The sequence below is a fragment of the Meles meles genome, chromosome 3 (genome assembly GCF_922984935.1).
Source record: "Meles meles chromosome 3, mMelMel3.1 paternal haplotype, whole genome shotgun sequence".
Classification (NCBI taxonomy): domain Eukaryota; kingdom Metazoa; phylum Chordata; class Mammalia; order Carnivora; family Mustelidae; genus Meles; species Meles meles.
The window spans coordinates 49720222-49737512 of NC_060068.1; positions in this window are offsets into that span (position 1 = coordinate 49720222).

Consider the following 17291-nt stretch of genomic DNA (forward strand, 5'->3'; position numbering starts at 1 on the left):
CTCTTACTATGAATCAGAGTCCCCTCAAAGCCTAAGAATTAGTAGTGAATTTATGGCCAATTTCAGTCACCCAGAAACAGAATTTGTATTTCTTCTTAGAACCTCTGGTAGCCGGGACGCCTGGGTGGCTCAGTTGGTTGGACGACTGCCTTCGGCTCAGGTCATGATCCCGGACTTCCAGGATCGAGTCCCGCATCGGGCTCCCAGCTCCACAGGGAGTCTGCTTCTCCCTCTGACCTTCTCCTTGCTCGTGCTCTCTCTCACTGTCTCTCTCTCTCAAATAAATAAATAAATAAATCTTTAAAAAAAAAAAAAAAAAAAAAAAAGAACCTCTGGTAGCCTTCAGGCCTTGGGTAAAAGAGCCCATGTTTTATGTCCGCATTAACTGACTGGGTCTGGAAGGGTAGCTGATCCTGACTTAGAATCTTGGGCAACAACAAACACAGTATTATCCAGAATAAACTGTGGCTGATCTAAACTAATTTCTTGGAAAGTGTTCTAGGTATTTTCCAAAAAAGAATAGAGAAATATAGGAAGCTAGCCAGCTTGGCATTGTTTATCTGAAAAACCTGCCAAAAGTCTGGCCCCATTTGCCAGTGTCAATACTCTCTAGTGCAAACATATTCTTGTGCAAGGGACATTATGTAAGCTAGAAATTAATCTTAATTAGTCATTCATTGTCCAAGTGTGGATGCTGGAGAAGAAAGCCCGAGTAGTTTCAGAATCAATATCCTTTACGGTCCCTGGTGGAAATACGATTAATTGCCTTTTCAAGAACAGAGGAAAGCCCTTGTAGAACTTGTTTTAAACCATGTTTAGGGCTGGTGGTACCAAGTGGGGTCCCAAGGTCTTCTTCATATGTTTGGCCAAAGCACTTGAACCACAGATGTGGTCAAAAGCCTTTTGCATTCAGCTAGAATGGGTTTTATTCCAGTTATCCTCTGTCTCCACTGTAGCAACAGAGACTAGAATGGAAGTCAACCTGAAAAGGTCAGTCCTAGTTCAGCTTTATTAAGCAGGAAGATTTTCTTATCTCCAGGATCTTTTCATTTGAAAAGTTCTGTTTCACAAGTAGCAAGATGGATATAAGGCTAATACCACACTATCAAGTCATGTCAAGACATACCATGATGTCAATCATGGCATATCAAGAAGTCAACGTGACATGTTTAGGAACAATAATTCCTCAGTACTGTCAGTCAGAACTAAATCTTCACGTTTAGTGGCAACTTGGGCAAGCCATTCTAACTGGGGCTTGTGTAGCTGACTTACCATATCAAGAGGGTAGGATGAGGCTGGCCACAAACCCTGACTCTCCACAAGAATTTCTCTAGCTTACTTTATTGAAAAAGACCCTTACAGTTCTAAGTAATTCTGTACCTGCCCCTTCCTATCCACTGCTCTTCCTTCAGGAATTAAATACAGTCTATCACTGTCTTTTTTTTCTCTTTTTTTTTTCTTTTTTAAATATTTTATTCATTTACTTGACAGACAGAGATCACAAGTAGACAGAGAGGCAGGCTGAGAGAGAGGAAGGGAAGCAGGCTCCATGTTGAGCAGAGAGCCTGATGCGGGGCTCGATCCCAGGACCCTGAGATCATGACCTGAGCTGAAGGCAGAGGCCTTAACCCACCAAGCCACCCAGGCGCCCCCATCACTGTCTTTATAGCTCAAAACTCAGAGACCAGAGAAGAGAAATAAGAAAACACAAACACACACGTGCGCGCACATGCGCGCGCACAGACACACAGACACACACACACACACACACACACATCTTCCTAAGGCTATGTCCTCATTTCCTTCTGGCTTTACTGCTTGTCTTTGATTTCCAAATAATATGGGCAAATGTTTTTTGTATGATTGATTTAACAAGAATAAAAAAATGAAGAGGAGGTTCATACTCCTCTCATCAGTTCAGAGATCAGTTTCCAACTCGGCTTTTTTACATTCTCTAACGTAATGGGCCTGCCCAAGAGAGAAGAGTACAAAGAAACTTGTATGGGAGATCATGTCTCAATCAAGCCAAGACCACTCAGTGTACTAATGGAGGACAGAGAGGCCAGGCAGGGCCATAGGATAAGTATTCAAAAGAGTATCTACTTAGACATAAAGAAATGCTACTCCCAGTACCTCATGTCTCTAAATAATCTAAATAATCTCTTATATAAATAATCTCTTATATAAAGAAACTCTTTTCCCCTTCATTTGTTCTACTTCTGTAGCTTCTTCTGAAACTGGTCACTTGCTTCTTCTCCAATTTTATATCTTGCTATGGGTCATTTTTCTAACACTAGAGATGTTAAAAGCTGTAGATTCTGCCAGGGAGTGACTCATAAATCTCATTAGTATTAAAAATTTAAAACCTCAAGGAATTTGGGGAAAACACAAAACTACCAGTGTCAGGATACTTGAAATGCTTTGAAAATGAAGGTAAGACTTTAAATAGGTATCACAGTAGCTAAAGAAATCAGCCATAGTCGTAGCTGTCATAATTATTGAGTACCTAGTATGAACTTAATGGCACCAATGACCAAGTCCTATTAAAACAGCATCTATGGGGGCAGCTGGGTGGCTCAATAGGTTAAGCATCCGGCTTTTGATTTTGTCTCAGATCAGGATCTTAGGTTGTGAGACTGAGCCCAGAGTCAGGCTTGGGGCTCTGCCAGGGGGATCTGCTTGAGATTCTTTCCCCTCCTCCCTCTCCACCACTTTCTCCTTCTCCTGCTCACATGCTGTCTCTAAAATAAGTAAAATCTTTAAAAAATCTTTTAAGAGTGGCATAGGTAGCTATGAAAAAGTCTTTTCAGAGTGGCATAGGTAGCTATACCTATATATAGGTATAGATATAAGGTATATAGATATAAGGTATATAATATATATCTATATATAGGTATAGATATAAGGCATATAGATATAAGGTATATAAGGTATCTAAGAAACTCAGAAGCATGTTTTGTGAGCCCTGTCCCTCACACCAGAGATAGAATCTCAGAGATAGAGGTTTTTGAGTCTTTCAAAAAGTGATAGTGGGTGGCTAGTTGACAGTGAGCCATGGTGACTGATGCCAAAAAGTGGTTTGAAGGGCTGAGAGAAGAAGAGTTGGCCCAGTTCTGCCACCATGACCTTGTGGATTTTCATAGCCCTTAATTCCACAGGGGACTGGATTTGGTAGTCCAGAGTCAGCTAGAAAGGCAGTGAACAACTGGCTAATAATAGCCTTATGCTCCAAGGAGGGCTGGCAATGTACCTTTTTTGGTCCTTCTCATACATATTTGCCATTTTCCCCACTCTCTACCTCTAGAATAATTTCAAAAAATATTGTCAAGTATATATTCAGTGTTTGCTTTGTTCCAGGCTCCTTTTTAAGTGATTCACATATATTATCCCACTTACCTAAACAACAACTTATGAGATAGCTAATAGTACCATTCTACCTTTATGGATACAAAAATGGATGTTCAGGGAGGTTTAGTAACCAAAGGTTACACTGCTAGTGGATGCTAGTGGATGGTAAATCTCCAGGTTGCTGTGATACACCACCTGCCCCTAACTAGAACAGATTCTCTCTTGCTCATCACTCTCCAAACGTTCCTTTTCCCTATGTGCCTATACTATCTCTTGAGTAGTTTTCCCTCCCTTGCAAATTAACAAGTAATAATATAATCTTTGGACATTATAGCCCACTCAGGAAAGTCAGACAGATCACTGGAATAATTGTACTACAAGTAGAGATGCCCCTCCCCCCAGGGCTGGGACACATAAAGTATCAGTTCTTTCCTATGATCAGGCCAATCCACAATATTTGTGAGAGTAAGAAACCCAAGTCATCCAACAATCAACCAGAGAGTTCAATTGTAATAAATACATGAAACATGATAGGTTATAATTATGACAAGAGGCACTGTGAGATCCAAAACTACCTCCTAAATTATCCGTTCTGCTACTTCAGGATCGAGTACTGTGCATGTTATTAATATAGTTCTGGTTCCAGTGACATGACAGAGTGAGCTAACTAATGTATAACGTTCTCCTAATACAATTACATAGTGAGCAAAGTAGAGCACAAAAATTTACATCATAGCAGAGCTCAGAAAAGAAATACAGTCATGTTCCAGAAATGAAAAGTAAACCGAAAGTCAGAGCTCTGAGCAGCTGCTGTTCTATAAGCCTTGAGGCAACCAGGCCTTCTCTGTCTTATGGCTTTACCATCTTCATTACGTAATTTCCAAGGTGATAAAGGATAAAAGAGCACAAAGAATGGCCTGTTGGAAACTTTTATGGGCTAGGCCTAGAAATGGCCTACACGACTTCCACCAATATTCCCTTGAACACACCTGAAAGCAGCTGGGAGTGTGGTCTAGCTGTGCCAGGAGGAGGAGGGACTGTGTGGGGAGAGCAGAAGTCCACAGCACAGTAAGCAAAACAGCCTTACCTTCTAAATATTCTGGATAAACGGGAGTTGGAGAAAGTAGTTCAAACTTTTTACATCTCAAGTACTTACATATTCAGAAAGAGGAGGTTAAGGAACTTTTAAGTAAATTAATAGTCTTCCCTTGTGGTACATGTCTATACCTTACTCTCATGTCTGTAGATGGATTCCATATCTCCACATTTCTCTTTTGTCAGTGAGAAAGCACAATATTCAATTTTACAGCAAAAAAAGATGCTTTGCTCCTCCATTAATGCATTCTTATAGGTCTAATAAGGTTATTTCAGGATACAGGAAAATATGCTTTCCCTTCACTACTCAAAATTGGCATGTGTTTTCTGCTTTCTGTAGAAAGCTATGAATGCATATAAATCAGAAGGTTAAAATATCTGCACATGTTTTTAGAGATAAATAAGTTTAAGTGCCAAGGCCAAATCTACTGAATTACAGATATTTTCAATAAGATGAAAACATTAGTTTAACTTTTATATTTCTGTGCATTTAGTACTCACATCACATTAAGAGTTTAGTTTTGCACAAAGCTTTAAGCTTGGTTTGATTTATTCTTAGTTTGCCCTAAAATTTGAAGTTCATTGGCTGAAGCTGTCAAAACAGAAGCTAAGGAGCAAGAAACAAGAAGAGATAGTATTTATTTAGTTTTCTTTTCCCTGTCTGGAAGCTTTTGGGAGATTATCTTTATCCATGGTACCTCTGGAAATCCTAAGACAGACTGCCAGTCCCCTTGGTCTCATGTAAGGAGGCTCACTGCTCACTGTCATACAAAATCACCTTCCCTCCCTCCCCCTCCTTCCTTCCTGAATTCTGAATTCTTTAAATTGAGATACAATGGATATAGAACACTGTATCAGTTTCAGGTGTATGATATTATGATTTGATATATGTGTATACTGCCACATTAAGTTTAGTTCACATCTATTACCACGTGGAGTTATGATGGTTTTCCTTGTGGTGAGAATTTTTAAGATCTACTTTCTTAGCAACATTCAAATATACAATACAGTATTATTAACTATAATCACCATGCTGAGCACCACATCCCTGGACTTATAACTGGAAATTTGTACTTTTTAACCCCCTTTACCTATTACAACCACTCACCCCCACCTCCTGCCTGTGGCAGCCACTGATTTGTTCTCTGGATCTAGGAATTCATTTACTGAGTTGTTGTTGGTGGTTTAAGAGTCCACATGTAAGTAAGGTCATTTGTCTTTCTCTGACCTAGTTCACTTAACATCATGCCCTCAAAGTCCATCCATGCTGTCGTAAATGGCAGGATTTCCTTCTTTTTTATGCTTGAATAATATTTCACTGTATACAGGTACCACATTTTTCTTTCATATCACTGTTTCTTCTACTTCCTTGGCCTCCCCCATGCTCTTCCCTCTGCTCAGAGCACCATCTTTGGTAATTAATTCTTATTCAACCTTCGGATACCAAGTTAAACCCTGTTACACAACCACACAACCTCAAGGAAGCTTTTCCTGAGCCATAGGCTAGATCAGTACCCTCAAAATATATTTTGTAAAACTGGATACTTCCTTGTATTAACTTTGTACAGCTTTAATTAAATAATTACTTATGAATTTGAGTTTTTAAAATTAGTTTCCCCTGTGAGAAGATACACTCTGTGACAGGAGAGGCCTTCTGTTTAATTTACTATTATATTCCTAGTTGCTAGCTTAGTGCCTTGGTTAAGATAAGCTTTAATAGATGGTAAAAGAATAAATGAATATTACAATTATTCATAAATAGTTTGAAGAGCCTTGCCTTGCTCCCTTTTATGGAGCTCTATGGTTTTCCACTGAGGGCCAGAAGAATACACCTTGATAGCTAAGAAGATTCCAATTCGTTAATCTCTCTCTGCTGGGGCTTACTGGTGGCTCCCATGTACTTGTAAGTGTTCTAAATATAGCATAGGAGACTCTGCAAGGGAAAACAAGAAGATGGGCAGGTACCGGCCAGTCACATGGAAGTGGTTTAAGAGATATGGTACATCAAGCTTCTTTATTGGACCTGCACATGTTATCAGAGTAAAACAAAGCCTGGGAATCCAGAAACTGTTATTAGAAAGTCTTGAGATCTAGAGCTAGACTTGGGGGTGTCTGCCTCCTATGATACTGTTAATAATACATCTAGTCTAAATCTCAAGAATGTTCTCTTTATAATATGGGGAGTAATGCTGTTGGGTTGGGCTTCAGGGTGTCTTGGGTCTGAGGATAAGCACTGATCACTCATTCTCCTCCCCTGGCTTCCAATCAACAACCATCTGTGGGATTCTGGGACCTCAAACAAAGGAACATTTCTCATCCTTCCACGATTCCATCTCTGTCCCTGCCAGAGGTCTTATGGAGGATTTTCTCAAGGCTCCAGCTGCAAAGAGGTTGTCTCAGGTCAGTGAGAGAGACTGGTCCATCCCTGGAGTAAGACTAAATAAAACTGTAAAGTCAACAGGGTTGCATTTTTCACAGGGATCCCTGAGAAGACTCAGGTCATCCAGGGCCACTGGACCATATTTACTACATGTGGTGTAGACCTGATATGGGATTCCTTACAGCAGGGGAAGAGACCAGAAGACTCCAAGAGAGGTGTACTTTCTGTGATTTGCAAGTGGGAATCTGTGTTTCTGTCCCTTGTTTAAAATTCTGCCTTCTGTTTAAAATTTCATCATTTGGCTCTTAAGGACTGACATACGATCCTCGCTTTAACTATTTCTTAAGCAACAGGTGAATTAATTGCACATCTTTCTGCCCTGAGAGGTGTTTGAAACTAAACTTGTGAGGAGAGAAGGAACTAGCAGCCTTCTCATCCAGTGGGAATCTTCAGCTTGGCTTTCTGGCTAGGACCTCCAGTCTATCAGACCCTCAACACACATTCCACAGGCCTTTCCTCCTGAGTCTGACCTTCATCTTTGCTTTTGCCCTACACCTTTTCAGCACTCACTGGCACACTTTTATCATATTGGTCTGTACAACTGTTTTTCACAGATGTGTTTTTCCAAGTATAAATGTTCTCTCAAACCATCTAGGAAGTAGGGCTTTTTCATGAACTGAGCCACAGTTCTAGAGCCGTCTATTTGGTTGTGATAAGGTGGATGGGTCTCCCCGATACCTAGAATGACCTTTTCCTTGCATTTACACTTGTCTTTTGTTCATTGAGGAAACTGAGACTGGCTACATGTGTACAATGCTCAAACATCACGGCATGGCATGTTACATTGCCCAGATGGGCAATCTGAGAAGTGCAGGAAGTATATCATCCTAACTTAATTCTCTTATGTATAATCAACTTCTTTCCATAATCAGTTTTTGCAAGTCCCTCATTACTAAACATGAATTTGATAATATAACCTGATAACCTGCCTAGATGACATACATTACCCATAGAACTAGAAAACTTAAAGAATACAAACATAGGTTCCTCAAAGGTTAGGTATTATTTCACAAAATCTTTTATTTTCCATTTTAAGTTTTTATTTTTATTTTTTTTAAGATTTTATTCATTTGTTTGACAGACGGAAATCACAAGTAGGCAGAGAGGCAGGCAGAGAGGTGGGGGGTGGGGTGGAACGCATGCTCCCTGCCGAGCAGAGATTCCCAAATGCAGAGGTTTTAAGCCACTGAGCCACCCAGGTGCCCCTAAGTTTTTATTTTTTTTTAAAGATTTTATTTATTTGAGAGAGAGAGAGAGAGAGAATGAGAGACAGCAAGCATGACCCAAGGAGAAGGTCAGAGGGAGAAGCAGACGCCCTGCTGAGCAGGGATTTTTTTTTTTTCCCCAATGTGGGACTCTATCCCAGGACTCCAGGATCATGACGTGAGTTGAAGGCAGTTGTCCAACCAACTGATGCCCATTTTAAGTTTTTATTTAAATTCCAGTTAAAAAAATAATATGTGGGCACTGGGTGGCTCAGTTAATTGAGTGTCTGACTCTCGGTTTCACCTCAGGTCATGATCTCAGGGTCCTGGGACTGAGCCCTTCATCAGAACTGTCTTCTTCTGCTTGAAGATCTTCACAAGAGAAGATTTCTTTTTAAGTTTATTTTCTTTAATAATCTGTACACCCAATGTGAGGCTCCAACTCATGACCCTGAGATCAAGAATCGCATGCTCTTCTGACTGAGCCAGTCCAGCACCCCCTCACAGAATCTTTCCAATTTCTCTCTACTATTGGCCTCCAGAATGAATCTACTGCAATATTCTTCACAGAATGCTAGCTATTTCCCATTATCTATGTTCTGCTTCTTGTTCATTGGAAACCAAAGTTTTAGCTGGGTACATAACTGTCTAGCTAAAGACACATTTCTCAACCTTTCCTGCAGCCAATTTTGGCTATATCATTAAGTTTCGATCAAAGAGATGTAAATTTAACAGTTAAATGGAGTTTTGGAAGAGAAATCCCTTAAAAGAATATCTCTCCATTTGCTCTTTTGTCCACAGATATAATTAGAAGACCTTTTGGGGCTTTCAAGAGCAAGGATCACAGCCTAGGGATGATGATACAGAGAACCCGAAGGTTCCTGGGTTCCTAATGACTCTTTGGAGCCATCTCATCAGCTCTGGCCTACCTCCCTTTGTATTTGTTTTGTGTGAGCAAGAAGTAAGACACATGCCTCTAGATTAAGCCACTGCCACTCTGAATTTTTCTACTATATGTTGCTGATCCTAATCTTAACTCACGCAACCACCAGCATCCACTTAATACCAGAGATTCAGATATAGACAGCTTAGTATAGTAAGTGTTTTAAATCTCTGGCTTTATGGATAAAATGGCAGAAGTGAATGTGACGACTCCAATTTCAAGAGCTAAAGTAATTGCTAAAATTCAGGGGAAAAAATAGAGTTGAGAACCATCAACTTTATTTCTTTTCTTGCCCTTTCTTTCAAGTGTAGGATTATTAAAGTCATTATCCAAGAAAAATGTCCACTGCTACATGGAGCCTGCAGTTCCACACCCCTCATTTTTATCCTTGCACCCTCCCACTTCTCAATACACACGAAATGAAATTGTCTGCTACTCAGGCAAGGGCGGAGCACTTCTACAAACAAAGTTTGACTCCTCAGCATGAAATAAATAAATGAATTCAGATTTGTCTGCATAATTACTGGGTTCTAGAAAAGAGTGTGTGTTCAAAAAAGAAATCAATTCAGCAAACAAAAATGCCAAAAATGATGCTTATTTTAATCATGACATCAGAGCCCTTCATTGTTTTCCAACCAGACACAACAAATCTTAAACTATGCTCTTAGAGGTGGCTCTTTGAATTATGAATACGAAAATCACCAGGATGTCATAAAGGAAAAGGCAGAGAACGGAGGTTGCGTCACCTTTTCAGAAAGTAGTGAGTATAGAAAGAGGCATAAGTTCTAGAAGTATGCTCTGCTACTTTAACATGCCCAACTTGGTTCTCCTTTTCTATTACACAGAGGTGAAATGAGAAAAATTCCATAGATCCACTGGGATCTATTTAAAAAGTATAAAGAGAAGGCACTCTGTAATGAGTATCTGATTCTCTCTTGGTAATTCTGACAGGCATCAAAATACACTGTTAATTCTCTTGCATCCATTTGTCCCTTAGTGGTGCTTCTCTCATTGCTAGCATATGATAATGCCATATGATTGGCAAAGATTATCTTGTTAGAGTCAAAAATCTATAATGAACACAACAAGTACAGAGGAGCTTGGACTATCCTTTTTCTAGAGTGAACTGCATCTGTGAATTATGTATCTGCTAGTTTCATGATCGTTCATGTCTTTTTTTTTTTAAGATTTTATTTATTTATTTGACAGACAGAGATGACAAGCAGGCAGAGTGGCAGGCAGAGAGAGAGAGAGAGGAGAAAGCAGGCTCCCCATAGAGCAGAGAGCCCAATGTGGGGCTTGATCCCAGGACCCTGGGATCATGACCTGAGCCGAAGGTAGAGGCTTTAACCCACTGAGCCACCCAGGTGCCCCCATGATCGTTCACTTCTAATCCAATTTCCAATACCTCTGAAAAAACTGGCAGAACACAAGTCACCTTCACATCCCAGGCTACTTAAATGATCCCTATAAAGGTATATTCATTCAACCCTCCTTTCTCATTATGGAGAAAAATGGGGACAAAGATCATTCCCAATTAGAAAGAATACCAAGGCACAGTCAACTACTGATCATGTGAGGTGACTTAACTATAGGTAAGGAGTAGCAGGACTTTTCCGCTCAAGCTTTGGTGTTCTCAATCTAGTCAATGTTAACAACCATCATTTATCATCCAGTGCCCAGTCATGATCCCTAAGCAGATACCTATTCCTAACCTTGACCTGGGCACACAAGTTATTCCACACCAATATAATGTAGCAACAGCAACAATTATCCTAAGTAAAACAGTGCTACTCAGTAGCACTCAATAGGCATCCTTTCAAGCTATATATGTGTATCAGCTCATTGTCCTTTGCAACAATTCTCCGAGTTCCTATTATAATTCTGTTTTAGAGATACATTAACGGAGGTAAGATTAAATAGCCTGGTCAAGGTCACCCAGCTACTATTGACACATCACAGCTACTAAATGATATACCACAGGTAATGTGACTTTAGATCTCATGATCTTAACCAATGTACACACTGCTTCCCAAGTAAAAGCAATATAACAAAGAAAGCATGTTGGAGAACATTCCATTTCATGCTGCATGGAGACTGTCTCTTCTCAACCTGCAGAGATGTCTGTATCTCATTAACCAGTGCCCTCAGTTGATGATTTCCAAAGGCGTAATAACAATCTTTTGGCCATATATTCCACCCAGGAATAAAGAAAGCAAATATGAGGCATGCATTTAGTAGTAACTCTGTCAGTCCCCCTTCTGACCCAAGTTCAGTCTTTTGAAGAAACGTTAGGATTTATTATTCTCTGGAAGTGCTCTCATCCACTCCAAGTATCATTATATGGACATGCCAAATGTGTTCCCCATATCCTGTACACTAAAAATTCAAGGAAATATTCTATCATCTTTCCCAACAGAAAAGAAAAAAAGTCTTTGCCTCTGATTCTTTCTTATTTTGATATATTTATAAATTGTTAAAATCTGACTTGTTATCTAGGTAAGCTAAATTAACAAATTTGGCTCATTTGTTCTTATAAAATAATTAGATAAGCCTGATAAATTACCAGCATAATGAACTGGAACCTGAAAACCAGCCTGACCTGAGTGTCAACACAGGTCAACACAGCCTTTGAAAACCTTATTTATGAAGAAGCAAAATACTTTATAAATGCTGCATCTTATTCTCTCCCTTGCTTCACAGATTGTTAGACTCAGGAAACTTCTATGACATAGAATCTATATGAATCTTCTCATTTCCAACGGGGGAGAGTGAAACCCAAGAATTATGACTGACTTGTCTAGGGTTACAACGTTACTGGCAAAGCCAGAACTCAACTTACGTTTCCTAGCTTTCTTTGGATGATCTTGCCATTTCAATACACTATTTGTCTGGATTGGTTTAGAGACACAGAGAAGGCCTCTTTTGAAATATGCAAGCGGTATTTAGTGTGAAATGGAAAATAGGAAAATACCACATGCTCTGGTCAGGGATCTTAACCCAACTTTCAGGAGCTAAGACAGACACTATCATTCTTCCAAAAGCAGCTGTAAGTTCTACATTTTCTAGACTACTGAGGATAAATGGGGGAAATACAGAATATGTTATTATGCATGATTGCTCCACCATTGAGTAAAGATGTCACCTTTTCTCTGTAAGTCTCATTTATTTCACTTTTTGGTTTGCAGCCTTTGTTCTAACTCAACTGTAGTTCTGAATGCACCCTAGCTTCCGTCCTTTGGAATTCCTGCAAGTCCCTGGGCCCATACTCCTTATCCTTGCCTATTGCAACCCTTCAGCTCCACCTCCCCTTGCTGTGGAAGTCCTTTTCTCCCAAAGTGTTTTCAATTTTTACAGCTATTCTACTACGTGACAACATCACCCCTTCTACTAATCCGATAGTTAGCTCTCTGGTCAAGCCGTAAGAAGCTCTTTTTTGTTTGTTTTAAAGATTTTATTTATTTATTTGAGAGAAAAAGAGAGAGAGAGAGAGTGCATGTTCCATGTAGGGGTAAGAGCAGAGGGAGAAGGACAAGCAGACTCTGCGCTGAGTGCAGAGCTGGACCCATGGCTTGATCCCACAAACCCAAGATCACAACCTAAGCTGAAATCAAGAATTAGATGTTCAACCAACTGAGCCACCCAGGCATCCCAAGCCCCTTTCTTTATAGTCCCTGACATCCTCCAACTGACCTCTCTAGACACTTACTGGCTTCAGGATATAAATGAAACCCCAGCCTATGTAACAATAAAAAAAATTTAAAATCCATTCCATTTCCCTAGAAGTCTGGTTCAAATAACTGATAGCCTCCTTCACCTCCATTTCTCTTTTTTGGTATAGTAGAAGAAACACTGGATTTGGGTTAAAAATAAATGGGTCAGTGGCACCTAGACAGCTCAGTCAGTTAAGCGTCCAACTCTTGATTTTGGCTCAGGTTGTGATCTTAGGGTCGTGAGATCAAGTCCCACCTCGGGCTCTCTTTCCCTCTTTAAAAAAATAAAAATAAATAATAAATAATAATAAATAACTGGGCTGTGGTTCTAATGCAGCTATATAGCAGCCTGAGTTCTAAAGGTAAAACATTTGTTCACTTCTGTTGAGACTCAATATTCTCATTTATGAAATGTGAATGGGTGATAACAGCCCTAGTTACTTCGGTGGATAAGTGTGATGTCAAATGAAATGATAGATTTCTTTGTTAATCACAAATTCAACAACTACTGGCACCTATCCTGTGTCAGGATGTGGTTGTGGCTGAGTGAAACCAAACATGACCAGACAGAGCCACTGCCACCTCAGATTTGAAAACAGTTTGCAAGCTGAAAAGCACCATACCATTACTATTCTATACAAATTCTACCTCTTGGAATTTTCTTGCCCTGTCAATATTATTGATTACCACCCCAGGTACCAAGGAAACTTGACCCAAGCACTCACTGCATACCACAGAACCCCAGGACATATTTGGCCAGAGGAATGAAGATGTAGTCACACCAAAGAAGAGAACCTGCAAGGAGGGTGCCAAACCTAAGTCCACTCAGAGTAGTCCAAGCACTTTCTCAAAAGTGCTTGTAAATGGTAATGGGCAGGGTGGGTTGAGGTGGAGATGGAAGGCACCGTCTGGCTTCTTATCTCAACCAGCTTAGCCTTGGCTTCACATGCTGTTCTTTGGATCCCACCCTGCTTCATGTTTCAGCTAGCACAGATCCGGGATGGAGGGAAGTGGTGTCAGCCATCCTAACTACCTCAATCTGTTATCCAGATATTGCTTTTTCTTTTATTGGTTTATCTTAGAATGCTCCAGAGTCCCTCTCTCTCAATTCCTCATGCTTCCAGAAAGATTTTTATTTAGAACTATGAGCATAAGAGCAGGACTTTCATCTCTCACATTCTAAACCAGCAAACAAGAAAGACAAGCAACTTAGCAGCTGTCGGTCTATAACTTGCATTCTCCTAGATTTTCTAATCAATGCCCATTTCCTTGCTGCCAACACAGTCTCTATAAATTTAGATACTGTATGTTGAAGATTACTCCCAAAATATAATATTATAGGTTTTCTCTGATTTTCCTGAGCTCCATTTATAGTGAAGCAATCTGTGTCAGCAATTTTGGGGACTCACAGCAATGATTCAGACTTCAAGAAACATCTCTGCATGAAACCAGTTATCTGTAACGTCCAGAACATATTCAATCAACTGAGTAGACTTTCCTCATTCTCCCAGCTTTCTCTAGTGCCAGAAGATCCTGAAATAAACCCTGAGCCTGCAGCTGATTTTGAAGAAGAGGCACCACTGCAATTCAGGGTGTTGCCATGAGGAAATCTATACCATTCCTTCTTATAAATAAATCCAATAGTTACATAATCATCTGAGGTCATTCTTGGAGCCCATACAGATAGTGTGACAACTGCTGATGAAAAAGGTTTTAAAAAGGAAGGTGTGAGAAGGTAAGAGATGTATCAAAAGCACTTTCATGTTACAGACTTGGAGTGAAGAATCTGGTAGAATGAAAGGTCAATAAATACAGGGACATTCCACACCTCAAGAAAACCAGGAGCTTTCTGAGTCTCAGAACAAAAGGGTAAAGTCCCTGCACCCCCAAGCAGTGGCTTCACACTGTCTACCACATCTCTGGCAGAATATGCCCCCTGTTTCAAGAGCTAAAATCATCTTGTTGTTGACAGGTTGTCAGGAAATTTAAGGATGTGTAGTGAGGGACCACCAGACACGGGATGGACTCTAGGATAAAACCTAAACTATGCTTTCAAAACCGTTGCTGGCCTTTAGCCACCAAATACCTCAAGTGAGGAGCTTTAGGAAAAAAGAGTTGTAAAACCAGTCATATGCTGTATCCATCCCTCATGCAACCTCCAGGGGGCGGTGTCAATATGTGGCAACGTCACGTAGATGGGACAAGGTAGTAACATCCATGCTCTGACATGTTTTTGTGGCAGAAAAGATGAAAGAATTTGGATTCTTCATATTCAGAGTCAGTAAGATATCTCAGAGAAAGGCAATGAATTCCTACATTGTTTATTGACCTTACTTAAGCATTTCATACCAGTGTGTCTGGCAGCTTTGGGAGCTATTGTGTAAGTGGGGTTACCCAGAAGTGATTGCCAGCATTCTGCGAATATTTCACGATTAAGGATTTGGCACACTCAGTGTGAATGGCATTGCCCCTAACCTCTTCTCTTTTATAAACCAGATTTCAGCTCTGCAACAGACCTTGGATAATTATCCCTTTTGAAAATGTAGCCCTGCTTGACAACCCAAGCAATGCACGTCAATTCTAGGACCCATTTCAGCCCTCCAATCAGTTCTCCCTTCCCCACAGGCTGCCATCTCCCAGTGATACATTTGAGAAAGTAAATCTGGGCTGATGACGGAACATTCTTTGCACACAAAGGAAAAGCTGCACAATCAACTACCTGTGCAGGCTCAGGAAAGCATCACAGGTTGAAAATTAGGCTGAAGAGTGAGTATCAAGTAGCAAACCCTTTTGGGAAAACCCCAGACCTAGCCAAGATCCCTTGGCAAGAGCAAGCAGCAGAGAGCCTGAGGCTTGGACTGCCTAAACTGCTGACTGATATTTGATTCTTTAAATAGACAAAGAATTCAAATCCAATCAGAAGAAGTCTCCAGACAGACAGGGAGAACAAGTTAAGTGTCTAGGAGGGCAGGATGGTTTGAGGCAGGTTTTAGAATACCTAAAAGGCTGTGACTGAAATGCTCAGAGATAGGATTACTGGTCATCTTTGTGAAAGGTGTTTGGGCCTCAGAGTAGAAGGCAGGACAGACTTTGGAATATTGGCTTTGTTACTAACTCACTGGGTACCCTTGGGCAAGTTACTTAACCTCTGAACCACCCAGGGATAACAATAGGAACACTGCCATGGGGCTATAACAAGGACTAAATGAAGATTGTCATTAAATACAGAGAGAGAGACTCAGCACAGGAAAGGCTCAAGAAAGGGATGCTAGGATAATCAGTGGCTTAAATTAATGAACTTTAAAAATGTCTCTTTATAGTAGGATAAATAAATTCAGGGCCTAGAGACAGATAATTGATTATGCAGTGCAATGGAGACAGGCTTTTTAATAAATGGTACTGGGACAACTGAGTATCCAAATAAGGAAAAGAAAGAGTTGAACCTGCACCTCATTTCACACACAAAAATTTGTTCGGGGTTGATTATTAACCTAAATGTAAAGAGCAAAATTATAAAATTTTCAGAAGAATCTAAGATGATACCTTCCTGAACTCAGGAGAGGGAGTGTGGCCATGATACAAAAGAACATGGAGAAACTTGGGTGCTGGAAAGTTCAAGGCCTAGACCCGGGAGACAGCAGTATGGATGCACACTCTACACTTTGTCTTCAGCTGTACATAACCACTTTCTGCACTCTTTTCAACGTATGCTCGCTCTTTCCTTGCACATTCTCTACACTACCGTTTCAAAAGTGCCTTTGCAGTAAGCATATCCATGGTCAGCGCACTTAGAAGACAGACACTATTTTAAATGGTAAAAAGAAATCTAATATAATAAATATTTAAATAAAGCAAGACACGAATATTTTATCTACATGGTAGCAGAGATAGGAAAATCATAAATACACAGTGACGATGTGTGACACGGTTCGCAGCTGGACGTGAGTCAGGCACACAAAATCTTAGCACTTTCTCTCTCGAGCTTTTTTTTTTTTTTTTAAATTCCATCAGCTAACTGTGCCCACATTCTTCCCAAACTATCTATCATGCTATAGTCCTCAGGACTTTCTTGCTTGCACGATTTCCCCTAAATCACTACTTCTTTCCTGCTTCAAGTCTTTCTAGCCAAGTTACATCTTCTGGTTAGTGGATAAATTCCTAACTACCCTTTGCTTTCTGATAGTCTCTCTCAGAGTACTTTCTCCTCTTTCTTCATATTTGACCGTTGTAGGTCACCAGGCCAAAGCACTGATCTAGGGACTAAGTTCTCATCTTGTGGCCTTATCTTATCTCCACAGGCCTATCCATTTAAAAACTGCAGATCAAGGGGCGCCTGGCTGGTGCAGTCAGTTAAGAGTCCAACTCTTAGTTTCAGCTCCCATCATGATCTCAGGGTCCTGATCTCAGGGTTGTAAATGCATGGTCATGAAATCAAGCCCCGCATCCGGCTCCACTTTGAGCATGGAGTTGGCTAAAGTTGCTCATTTCCTCTCCCTGCCTTTTTCTCTAATAAATAAATCTTTAAATAAATAAATAACAACAGATCT